The sequence below is a fragment of the Macaca fascicularis genome, chromosome 17, assembly GCF_037993035.2.
Source record: "Macaca fascicularis isolate 582-1 chromosome 17, T2T-MFA8v1.1".
Classification (NCBI taxonomy): domain Eukaryota; kingdom Metazoa; phylum Chordata; class Mammalia; order Primates; family Cercopithecidae; genus Macaca; species Macaca fascicularis.
This window is the reverse complement of record NC_088391.1, coordinates 89,491,930-89,504,830: the sequence shown is the minus strand read 5'-3', so window position 1 is coordinate 89,504,830 and position 12,901 is coordinate 89,491,930.

Below are 12,901 nucleotides of genomic sequence, written 5' to 3'. Positions count from 1 at the left end.
ATTACCTCCCAAAGGCCTGTTTCCAAATAAATCACATTGGATGTAATTAATTTGCGTATTAATTGGGGAGGAAGGGAACACATTCAGTCCGTAACAGTTACATACAGGGAAATTGATCAAATAAGTGAAAATACAGAAGAAAATGGGAGCCAGGGCCAGGCATGGTGACTCACACCTGTAATCCTAGCCCTTTGGGAGTCTGAGGTGGATGGATCACCTGAGGTCAGAAGTTCGAGACCAGCCTGGCCAACATGGTGAAACCCTGTCTTTACTAAGAATACACAAATACCTGACTGTGGTGGCAGGTGCCTGTAATCCCAGTACTAAGGAGTCTGAGGCAGGGGAATCACTTGAACCTGGGAGGCGGAGGTTGCAGTGAGCCAAGATCATGTCCTTGCACTCCATCCTGGACAACAGAGCAAAACATCTACATACGTGTGTGTATATATATATATATATGTGTGTGTGTATATATATATGAAGGGGAAAACTAGAATGGACCCTGTATTGTTGGTTTGGAATTGGAGATACTGATTGGTGTGCACTCATGGTTTTTAATATATGTAGTTAGATACATAAAGAAATATAAATGGGCCAGGCGCAGTGGCTCATGCCTGTAATCTCAGCACTTTGGGAAGCCAAGGTGGGTGGATCATTTGAGGTCAGAGGTTCAAGACGAGCCTGGTCCACATGGTGAAACCCTGTCTCTACCAAAAATACAAAAATTAGCCAGGCAGTAGTGGCACACTCCTGTAATCCCAGCTACTCCAGAGGCTGAGGAAGGAAAATCGCTTGAACCCAAAAGGCAGAGGTTGCGGTAAGCCACAATTGCACCACTGCACTCCAGCCTGGGCAACAGAGTGAGACTCTGTCTCAAAACAAACAAACAAAAGTATAAATGTAAATGAGTGAATGTGAACATTTACACACACATACACAAGCATGCACGCACGCGCGCGCACACACACACACACATTCCTTGGCTCTGTCGCTGAAAGCTCCTGGGATCAGTGACACCCAGTAACAACGAACACACCTAGTGCCGGGATTCTTACTCCTGAATACAACTTGCCACGTAAAGAATCAGAGCTCTTTGGAGAAATGGCTGATTCCGGTGCTGGAGCAGAGAAAATACTACATGAGCCGAACCATCTTGTACCAGAAGATATGGAAATAACAAACAATAACGGAAAGAGGTCAAAAGAACATAGAAACCAGCTTGAATGGGCTTCCACTGACAAATCTGGGTTAATTCTAAAATTGAAACAAATAATGGTAGTAAAGGATTATCGCTATCGAATAAAACAGGGATCCATAAGTCCATACTGATATAAATAAATGAATGAATGGAAAGTTGAGATGTCTATGATGTTGGCTATTATTTCTACTGTTAATCATCAGTCCTCTTCAATTAGGACACAAGATTTTTGTTTGTTTGTTTGTTTGTTTGAGACAGAGTCTTGCTCTGTCATCCAGGCTAAAGTGCAGTGGCGCGATCTTGACTCGCTGCAGCCTCCGCCTCCTGGGTTCGAGCGATTCTCCTGCCTCAGCCTCCCAAATAGCTGGCACTACAGGCACCCGCCACCACACCTGGCTAATTTTTTGTATTTTTAGTAGAAATGGGGTTTCACCGTGTTAGCCAGGAAGGTCTCAATCTCCTGACCTCGTGATCCACCCGCCTTGGCCTCCCGAAGTGCTGGGATTACAGGCGTGAGCCACTGCGCCGGACCAAGATGACTTTTTTCCCCTCAAAAATGAACATGGATAGTCTGTCACTGCAGGCTTCATCTTTAAGATCTTCTCATCCCTTCTTAAAACGAGTTAGCCACTTGTAAACTGGAGATTTCTTTGGCGGCATTGTCCCCATAAACTTTTCATAAAACATCACCCTTCTTCCACCTAAGTGTCACCATAAATTTTATGTTTGTTCTTGCTTCAGTTGTAGCAGAATTCATGTTGCTCTGATAGGGGTCTTTTCTTTTTTTTTTTTTAAAGCTTTTACTATTATTTTATTTTTATTATACTTTAAGTTCTAGGGTACATGTGCACAATGTGCAGGTTTGTTACATATGTATACATGTGCCATGTTGGTGTGCTGCACCCATTAACTCATCATTTACATTAGGTATATCTCCTAATGCTATCGCTGCCCCCTCCCCCACCCTACGACAGGCCCTGCTGTGTGATGTTCCCCATCCTGTGTCCAAGTGATCTTATTGTTCAGTTCCCACCTATGAGTGAGAACATGCAGTGTTTGGTTTTCTGTCCTTGCCATAGTTTGCTCAGAATGATGGTTTCCAGCTTCATTCATGTCCCTACAAAGGACATGAACTCATCCTTTTTTATGGCTGCATAGTATTCCATGGTGTGTACGTGCCACATTTTCTTAATCCAGTCTGGGCTCTTTTCAAACTGATGTCTTATCTTTAGTGCTTTAAACTAGATCCTGTTTAACCAGGTTATACCAAGTTAGAATGAGTTTTATTTTGATGCAAAAAATAGTATTGAAATCCACGCATAGTTTTTTCACAATATGCGTTTTCCATGAACTTTTTGAAGACTCTTTGCATACATAATAAACACAAATAAAAACATAAAAAATATGTATATACTATATGAGATGGTGATGAGTTTTTTCAAAGTAAGATAAAGCAGGGAGGGGGCATTGAGAGTGTTAGGAATGGGAGAGGTTACAAGTTTTAGATATGGTGGCCAGTGAAAGCCTCACTAAGAAGGTAACAATTTAGTCAGAAGGCTCCAGAACAGACCGGGCGCAGTGTCTCACACCTGTAATCCCAGCACTTTGGGAGGCTGAGGCAGGCAAATCATCTGAAGTCAGGAGTTTGAGACCAGTCTAGCCAACATGGTGAAACCCCGTCTCTACCAAAAATACAAAAGTTAGCCAGGCGTGGTGGCGAGTGCCTGTAATCCCAGCTACGTGGTAGGCTGAGGCAGGAGAATCACTTGAACCCAGTAGGTGGAGGTTGCAGTGAGACAAGATCCCTCCACTGTACTCTAGCCTGGGCGACAGAGCAAGACTCCATCTCAAAAAAAAACAAAGTGCGAGAACAAAACCTGTGGATATCAAAGGAGGATATTAGGTAAGGGTCTCTCCTAGGCTTGGAGGCAGCGGCATGCCTGGTGCACTGAGTGTTTGAGGAACAGCAATGAGGCAGATATGGCTAGAGCAGAGTGAGCCGGAGAACAAATCAGCCAGAGAAGAGGTCAGAGAGTTGGCCGAGGCTGGATCATGCAGGGCCTGGCAGGCTTTTGTGAGGCTCTGGCCTGTGCTCTCCTAGTGCAATGGGAGCCACTGGAGGCTTTGGAGCAGAGGAGTGGCATGGTCTGACCTTTACTGTAACTGGATAACTCTGTTGAAACTAGACTCGATGGGACCGAGGATAGAAGCAAGAAAACTAACTGGAAGGCCATGGCTGTCGCTATTCAGGAGAGAGACAATGGCATCTTGGACTAAGGGGTTATCAAGGAGGTGGTGAGAAGGTGTCAGATTCTGGATGTGTGTTAAAGGTAGAGCCAAATGGATTTGCTCTCTGATCAGATATGGATGGGAGAATAAGAGCGAAATCAAAGATAGTCCTAGGGATTTTGACTTGAGCCACTGGGAAAATGGCCTTGCCATTTACTGAGATGGAAAAGGCAATGGGAGGAACAGGTGTTGGAGGGAGGATTGAGAGCTCTGTTTTGGAAAATGAAGGTTGAGATGCTTATTAGTATTAAAGTATAGATGTTTAGTAAGCACCTGGATATGGTCCAGAGTGCAGAAAGAATTCTGCTGGAGATATAAATGTGAGCGTCATCAAAGCTGAATATTGATCTTACCAAAAATTACAATACAGCTATAATGAGGGGATGGTAGGAGGACAAAGTGTATGTGTGCAAGGGGGCTGTGGGGGGATTGTGTGTAAGAAGTTAAATCTTCATGTTATATAGCAGGAAGCCAATGGTTGATAACTGACTTGGGGAAAAAAATTGAGAAATAGCTGTATATGCATCACAAGAAATAACTGTTCAAAATCTTTAAAACCTTCTTTCTTGCCTTTTTTAAGGGGGGTATTTTTAAATTTTTCTTTTTATTTAATTTTACTTTTTAACAGGTTTATTGAGACACAATTCACATCCCATACAATTCCTCCACTTCAAGTGTACAATTCATTACCTTTTAGTATATTCCCAGAGTGGTGCAACCATCGCCATTATAAAACTTAGGATATTTTCATTATGCCAAAAAGAAACCCTGTACCCTTTAGCTATCAACCCTAAACTCCTCCATCCTTTCCCCCTAGCCCTAGGTAACCACGAATCTCTTTTCTGTCTTTATGGCTCTGTCTACTCTGGATTTTTCCTATGGGTGGAATTACATACTATGTGGTCCTTCTGACTGGCTTCCTTCCCTGTGTTGTTTGATTATTTTTTATTCTTCTCTTCCTCTCCCCTCAAGTTCTGTCCCTTCAAACCCATCACAGATTTCAGATTCTTTGGTTCCTACTTTGCAGAAGCTACTGTCATCTCTCCTGAAGTTGTCCCTAGAAAATCTTGCCTTTGGCTGGGTGTGGTGGCTCACACTTATAACTCCAGCACTATGAGAGGCCGAGGGCAGAAGATCACTCGAGGCCAGGAGTTCAAGACCAACCTGGGTGACATAGTGAGACCCCATCTCTACAAAAAATAAAAATCAGCAGGGTGTGGTGGTGCACGCCTATAGTCCCAGCTACTTGGGAGGCTGAGGTGGGAGGATCACTTGAGGCCAGGAGTTTGAGGCTGCAGTGAGCTATGATCACACCACTGCATCTAGCTTGGGTGACAGGCTGAGATGCTGTCTCTAAAAAAAAAAAGAAAATCTTGCCTTTGCTTGTGGCCCTCCCTGGCAAGAAGACACTGCCCTATGAGGGCACTGATGCTGGCCCCCCAGTGATGTGGAGGGATCAATGCCATTCTGGAGATGCTCTTCTGCAGCCTGCTGGCAGTATCTTGGGCTCTGCTGCCTGAAAACAGCGGTGCCTAAGGATGTCATTCAACATTCCAGACATACTTCATGAAGGTCTACCAGCAGTTCCCCCAATCCCACTGCAAATTACAACGTATAGAAAGCTTTTGAAGAGAATCCGCATTGAATTTTATATTTGGGATGGAATTCTGTAGCTTTATAAAATATTTCTACTCCCAAACTTTTCCTTTGCATTTGAACTAATGAAAGAGACATTTTTAAAAATTGAGTTTTGGACTCAACAGAGTGCCTTTGTTTTCCTAGAACATAGGTTACCAGTGACAACAAAACCTTTTTCCACACTGGCTTTTGACCTGGGAATTGAAACAGAAGGCTGAGCCTGTTTTTGACGTATTTGGGCACATCAGATGCTGTTCTTTTAAAGAAGTGGCCATCATGTCCAGGGCACTGTCTTCCTGATACAAAAATAAAATTAGAAAGAGTTTTATTTTCCATGCATGAAAACATTCAGATTTTAATCCCATCTATCCAAGGGGTTTCTCTGGAGCTTTCAGAGCATGATTTATTGGGTTTTCCAAAGACAACAACTTCTTTAATAATTAAGGGCTTTTTGTATGCATTTCTCATATGAAATAATGGTACGAACTGAGAAATAGTCCTTTTGCAAAGCAAATGTAACATTTGCACAAAAAAGAACAAAATTAAATAAAATATTTCTTGGTTTAAGGTCCTTTTTAAAAATTAAAGCTGTCAGTTTTTTTTGTCTCAAAAGAGATTTAGTAAAGATGAAAGACAAAAGACAACAGTATCTTCAATCACTAGCTTATTAAAGGAAGACTAGGTAGAATAGACTTTATTCTGAGAAAAATGGGAGGCCACTGAAGGGCTTTTAGTATGTGAGAGGCATGATTTGGTTGGCTGGGTGGAGAGTCTACTGGCAGGGGCAAGAGTGAAGCAGGGAGACCAGGAGAGAGAGAACAGTGGTTTAGAGAGATGCTCTCTAACCTACAAGTGCATGTAAATGACCTGCAGTTGCATGAAATGTAAATTCTGATTAATAGAATCAGTGTCTGGGATGCATCTGAGACATTGCATTTTGTTTGTTTGGTTGGGTTTTGTTTGTTTGTTTGTTTGTTTTTGAGGTGGAGTCTCTGTTATCCAGTCTGGAGTGCAATGGCGTGATCTCGGCTCACTGCAACCTCTGCTTCCCAGGTTCAAGAGATTCTCCTGCCTCAGCCTTCCAAGTAGCTGCAATTACAGGCGCCCTCCACCATGCCCGGCTAATTTTTGTATTTTTAGTGGAAACAGGGTTTCACCATGTTGGCCAGGCTGGTCTTGAACTCCTGACCTCAAGTGATCCTCCCACCTCGGCCTCCCCAAAGTGCTGGGATTACAGGCATGAGCCACCACGCTTGGCCTGAGCCACCATATTTCTAACAAGCCCCCAGGTAAATAATGATGTTCCTAGTGCTGAACCACACCGAGTAGCAAGGGTTTCGGGTAGGATGGTAACAGCACAGATGGAGGAAATGGATGGATCTGAGGACTCCCTGACTGACCAGGAGGAGGGGACCCAAGGATCACCAAGGATGGGTCCCATGTTTTTGAGCAAGAGGGATTGTGTGGTCTGATTAGTCGATGTTGGGAACAAGAGGAGAAGTGAGTTTCTAGGGGGAGTTCCTGAGCTTAGGAAACATCCAAATGGAGCAGGCAGGGAGATGTTGGATTTCTAGGTCTTGAGCTCAGGAGAGAGGGCTAGAGATGTACGCTGGAAATCATTAGGTAAAACAAATGGTATAGTAGACCCAAGGGAGTAAAGAGGAGCAAGAGGATGAGAGAACCTGGAACTGGCCCTTCAGGGCTTCTAGTATTTAAAGGATGGATAAGGCTGGACGTGGTGGCTCACGCCTATAATCTCAGCACTTTGGGAGGCTGAAGCAGGAAGATAACTTGAGATCAAGAGTTCGAGACCAGCCTGGGAAACATGGTGAAACCCCCATCTCTACTAAAAATGCAAAAAATTAGCCAGGCGTTGTGGTGTGTAGCTGTAATCCCAGCTACTTGGGAGGCTGAGGCAGGAGAATCACTTGAACCCGGAAGGCAGAGATTGCTGTGAGCCGAGATAGCACCACTGCACTCTAGCCTGGGTGACAGAGTGAGACTGTGTCTCAAAAAATAAACTAAAATAAAATAAAATAACAAATAAAATAAAGGATGCGTGATACTTATTAAGCCCACTGGGGATGCTAAGAAGGAGAAACCTCAAAGGTCAGAGGCAACCAGGAGAACATTATAATACAAATGTCAATGGAAGAGATTGCTTCCAGAAGCCAGCATAGCCAACCATGTCAGGTGCGGTGGTGAAAAGACAAAGGGCTGCAAATTGCCCATGAACTATATCTGCCTAGATTATTGGTGAATTGAATATGGTTACATGGTTTCTGAGGAGTGGTGGGGGTGTGCACCAGGTTGGAGGGGTCTGAGAAGGGAGGATAAGGTAAAGGAATGGAACACATTTCCAGGAAATTTGTCTGTGGAGGGAAAGAGATACTGCGATGGTAGCTGGAGAGGTATGTGAGGTGGAGGAAGGATTGTTTTTCTTTTTTCTCTTTTTTGAGATGGAGTCTCGCTCTGTTGCCCAGGCTAGAGTGCAGTGGCATGATCTCAGCTCACTGTAACCTCCGCCTCCTGGGTTCAAGCAATTCTCCACCTCAGCCTCCTGAGTAGCTGGGATTACAAGTGCCCACCACCACGCCCAGCTAATTTTTGTATTTTTAGTAGAGACGGGGTTTCACCATCTTGGCCAGGCTGCTCTTGAACTCCTGACCTCGTGATCCACCCACCTCGGCCTCCCAAAGTGTTGGGATTACAGGTGTGAGCCACTGTGCCCAGGCTGTTTTTGTTTCTTTTAAAATGGAAGAGGCATGAGCATGTTTAAATGGTGATTGGAAAGACTGAGTCAAAATGAGAAACTTAAGATATAGAAGTGATAGGCAACCAGAGATAGCATGAGGTCACTGAGAAGGGGGCGGTGGAGGAAGCGGACTCAGATGTGAGAAAGGGCACATCCCCTTTATAACAACAAGAGAGGGTTTGGACCAATGTCAATAGGTTTTTTGTTTTTTGTTTTTTTGGAGGGGGAGGTGGGTAGTCTCGCTCTGTTGCCCAGGCTGGAGTGCCGTGGCACGATCTCGGCTCACTGCAAGCTTCACCTCTGGGTTCACTCCATTCTCCTGCCTCAGCCTCCTGAGTAGCTGGGACTACAGGCTCCCACCACCACACCTGGCTAATTTTTTGTATTTTTAGTAGAGACTGGGTTTCACTGTGTTAGCCAGGATGGTCTTGATCTCCTGACCTCATGATCCACCTGCCTCCCAAAGTGCTGGGATTACCAGCGTGAGCCACTGAGCCCGGTCTAACATTGATAGGTTTACAGACATGGTAGTGAGATTCAGAACGATCTCTCTTCTGATGGATTCTGTTCTTGGGAGAGCAGGAGTGAAGGTCACGGCTGAGAGAGACGGGCGGAAGTGGGAGTGCTGGGCGGTAAAGAGCCTGGGAAGAATGACCACGTAGAGCAGCAGAGGTGTCTGCAGGCAGAGTTAGGGTCCATTTGAGACTGGTGACCCTGGCCCGGCGTGGCTGCTCACGCCTGTAATCCCAGCACTTTGGGAGGCCAAGGCGGGTGGATAGCTTGAGGCCAAGCATTTGAGACCAGCCTGGGCAACATAGCAAGAACCCATTTCTGAAACAAGAGAAATAGGGAGAGAGACAGACAGACAGACAGGCAGAATAGTGACCTGAAGCCTATAGCCAGCGGGCCACACAGAGAGATTTACCCCAGCTACTCAGCTGCCCAAAGGCAGGATGCAACAGGTGAACGTTTGGTCCATCTAGTGATGGAGATTTGTTGGGTGAACATGCAAGGAAAGTACAAAGAGAAATAGAGCTTAGTCTAAGCTTTGAAAAGAAGGTCCTCTAGGCTATGGGGCCTGGTACACAGCAGGTTCGCAAGAGTTGTGTTGATTATTATAGGAGAATGTCCTACCATCCCCTCAGCCCTCCACCGTTCCTGCCCGACCACTGTCACCTAAGCATACAACTCCAGCACCTTTGCCCCAAGGCATCAGCTATACAGATGTGAAGGTGCTTTTGACAGCAGAAGTGATATTTACTCCACATAGTCATTTTTTGGTTATTTTATGTGTCCCCACTTGATTATTCTCTGGGGAAGAATATAAAGTCTCAGAAATTGGGTTCCTTGTTCAGATGTTCACTTTACCACTAGAGTAAGGTTATGTGCAGCTAGTTCTGAGACCAACAAACGATTCCACTTAAGAAAAATCATCATCAGATGAGACATAGTATTTATTACAAACATCATAACTTTTAAGATTCTTTATTGAGAAAATCACATTTTTCTAAATATAGTTGCACTTACAGTCTTTTGTTAAGTGGCTTATGACTGTTACTAGTCTGTAAGGATTACATTTGGTCTGCTATCTGAAAATGCAAAATTTCTACAGAAGAGGATTTCAACATAAAGGTCACATTAGGAATGAGTAGTGACCAAATCAGGACATAGGAAGTTGGGCAAATAACACTGCTTCTTTTTTTTTTTTAAACAAGGTCCCCCTCTGTCACCCAGGCTGGAATGCAGTGGTGTGATCTCCCATCTCCTCTCACTGCAACCTCCACCTCCCAGGCTCAAGGGATCCTCCCACCTCAGCCTCCTGAGTAGCTGGGACTACAGGTGTGTGCTGCCATAACTGGCTAATTTTTGTATTGTTTTGTAGAGATGGGGTTTCTCCATGTTGTCCAGGTTGGTCTCAAACTCCTGGGCCCCCAAAGTGGTGCTGGGATTACAGGTGTGAGCCACTGTGCTCGGCCAACTTTCCTTTTTTTTTTTTTTTTTTTTGAGATGGAGTTTTACTCTTGTTGCCCAGGCAGGAGTGCAGTGGCGTGATCTTGGCTCACTGCAACCTCCGCCTCCAGGGTTCACGTGATTCTTCTACCTCAGCCTCCCAAGTAGCTGACATTATAGGCAAGTGCCACCACACCCAGCTAATTTTGTATTTTTAGTAGAAACAGGGTTTCACTATGTTGGTCAGGCTGGTCTCGAACTCCTGAATGCAAGTGATCCACTCACCTCAGCCTCCCAAAGTTCTGGGATTACAGGCATGAGCCACCGTGCCCAGCCTAACACTGCTTCTTTAAGACAGAGTTTCTTCATCTGTTAAGTGAGGAAATTAGAAAATACGACTTCCCATATTAAGAGTCCATAACTGAGCTATCCAAATAGCCACTCATGGTTGGCAGCTAGTCTACTGGCAGCACAGATACAGAACATTTCCATCATTTCAGAAAGTTCGCTGGACAGCCGTGGTCCATAATTCCAGTCTTAATACAATTACAATAGTGGGAAGATATTAGCATACTTCCAGAAGTTATCATATAATGATTTTCGATTTCATCACGTTGGACAACATTTCTGGAATACACCTACATCTCATCTGGCTTAATGGACCAGGAGTAAACCGAAGCAAGGTGGCCCTACTGCAATCCCATAACCTTCAGGTAATGGAGAGACACTGTATTCTAGATCTTTCCTGCCTTCCTTTCCTCCCAGCCCACCGTCTTTCCTTTCCCACATTTTCTGGAGTGTCAAATCCTGAGTCAGCTACTGGGTACACAAAGAGAATTGAACCTGTCTATCTGATGAGCCAGAAAAATAAAGAGATGATCATAATATAGTATATTTGGTAAGAAATATGATAGCAGGCACTGAGGTGCTATGGAATACCTAATTGGAGGTGCAAGAGGTGAGGGGAGCTTCCCAGAAGGAGTGTTCCCAGAAGTGATGCCTTCTAGGAAAGTAAAGGTAAAGCGAGGTAAAGGAAAGGTCAGAAGTAAGGATGCGTATGACCTAAAACGGATTCCAGGTGTGCAGATTATGGTTTGCCTTAGCTGTAACCCTGTTAAAATGCAACAACTGCCAAAAGAAAAGTGATTTGAGCAACATGAATAATGAATACCTTTTAAAATTCACAGGATTACATGAGTACCCAGAGTGGTCAGATTCAGAGAGAGAAAGCGGAATGGTGGTTATGGGGCTGGCAGGAGGTGGGTGGCGAGTTAGGGTTTCATGGGCACAAAGTTTCAGTTTGGGAAGATGTAAAAGTTCTGGAGATGGAGGGTGGGGACTGTAGTGCAACAAGGTGAGTGTACTGATGCCCCTGAACTGAATGCTAAACATGGCGAACATGGTAAATGTTATCTTTTATCTATTTAGCCATAAAAAAAAAAAGCTTTGTAATTTAACAAAAAAACACTGATAGGATTATAAGCCTCTCTGTGGTATGCCTAATTTGCAAAGGCACTATCAAAATGTGAGCCTGGGCCAAGCACGATGGCTCACGCCTTTAATCCCAGGATTTTGGGAGGCTGAGGCAGGTGGATCACCTGAGATCAGGAGTTGGAGACCAGCCTGGCCAACATGGTGAAACCCTGTCTCTACTCAAAATATAAAAATTAGCCAGGCTAGTGGCATGCACCTGTATTCCCAGCTACTTGGGAGGGTGAGGCAGAAGAATCACTTGAACCTGGGAGGCAGAGGTTGCAGTGAGCCGAGGTCGCACCACTGCACTCCAGCCTGGGCGATGGAGCAAGAATCTGTCTCAAAAAAAAAATTAAAAAGTGGGCCTGGTATTCCTCATCCATTCTACTGCCCTGTCTTTTGAGTTGTTTCCTCCTCTGTAATAAAAGAAGTGAGTTGATTCTAATACAGCCAATACCCCTAAACTGCACATCTCAAGACTATCCCATTTCAATGAGCATTGCATCTCCAATCTACTAGTTTCTCACCCCCCAAACTCTAGAATCATCCTCAACTCTTATCTTTCTCTTATACACTACATCTACTCCAGCAACACATCCTATTGTCTTTGCCTTCAAAACAGGTCTGGAATTACATTCCGTTTCACGATTCCTGTAATACCTTTGTGGTCCAGTCCCCCATCACATCCTACCTAGACCTAGAAGAGCAAGGGCCTCTCACTGGTCTTACCCCACAGTAGCCCTGGCACCATCAATTCTCCACTGGGCAGCCAACCCGATACATTTAAAACTTCAGCCAGATCATCTCCTGCCTCTGTTCCAAACTCCCCAGTAGCTTCCCATCTCCCAAACATTAGTTCAAAAGCCTTGGGGGTGGATCCCAGGTCCTTAAGTCATCTGCTCTATGTGACCCCATCTCTTACCATCCTCCCTTGCCTGCTCACAGTGCCCCAGACCCACCTTCTGGTGACTTCAGAAATGTTCCAGGCGCACTCCCTCTTCCTGGACTGCTCAAGGGTAGAAAGCCAGTTGGATCACTCCTCTCTTCATCCAGGAGTCCACCCAAACATCCTGAGACACAGAGGCCTTCCCCGTCTGTCCTGTCTGAACTAGCTCACCCTGTACAACCCTCCCGCCATCCTTCTTTATCCTTTTTCTGCTTTGGTTTTCTTCATCACACTTTATCACCATTTGATGTGCTGTGTATTTGTTTGTTTCAGAGTAGAATATATCCTCCATGAGAACATGGATTTCATTTTGTTTACCATCAGATCCTAGTTTCCTGATCAGTCTGACTCATAACAACACTCAGTTCATAATTGTTCATGATGGCATTTATTCTACTTTGTTACAGTTTGTCTATAATTGTGGGACTTCTACAGACTGTGAAGATATGATTACATATTTTTCCCGGCCCCTCCCTAGCTCACTGCTTTAAGATAAACCTACCATAAAAGAATTTCCTTGACTATCTCTCTCTCATATCAAAAACTCTAGGATCATAGATTCAAAATGAATCTTAAGAGGTTCTCTGGTTTACAGCCACACCTTCAGTGAAGACCATACATAACAATGATGCTATTTTGAAAGGTATCCAGG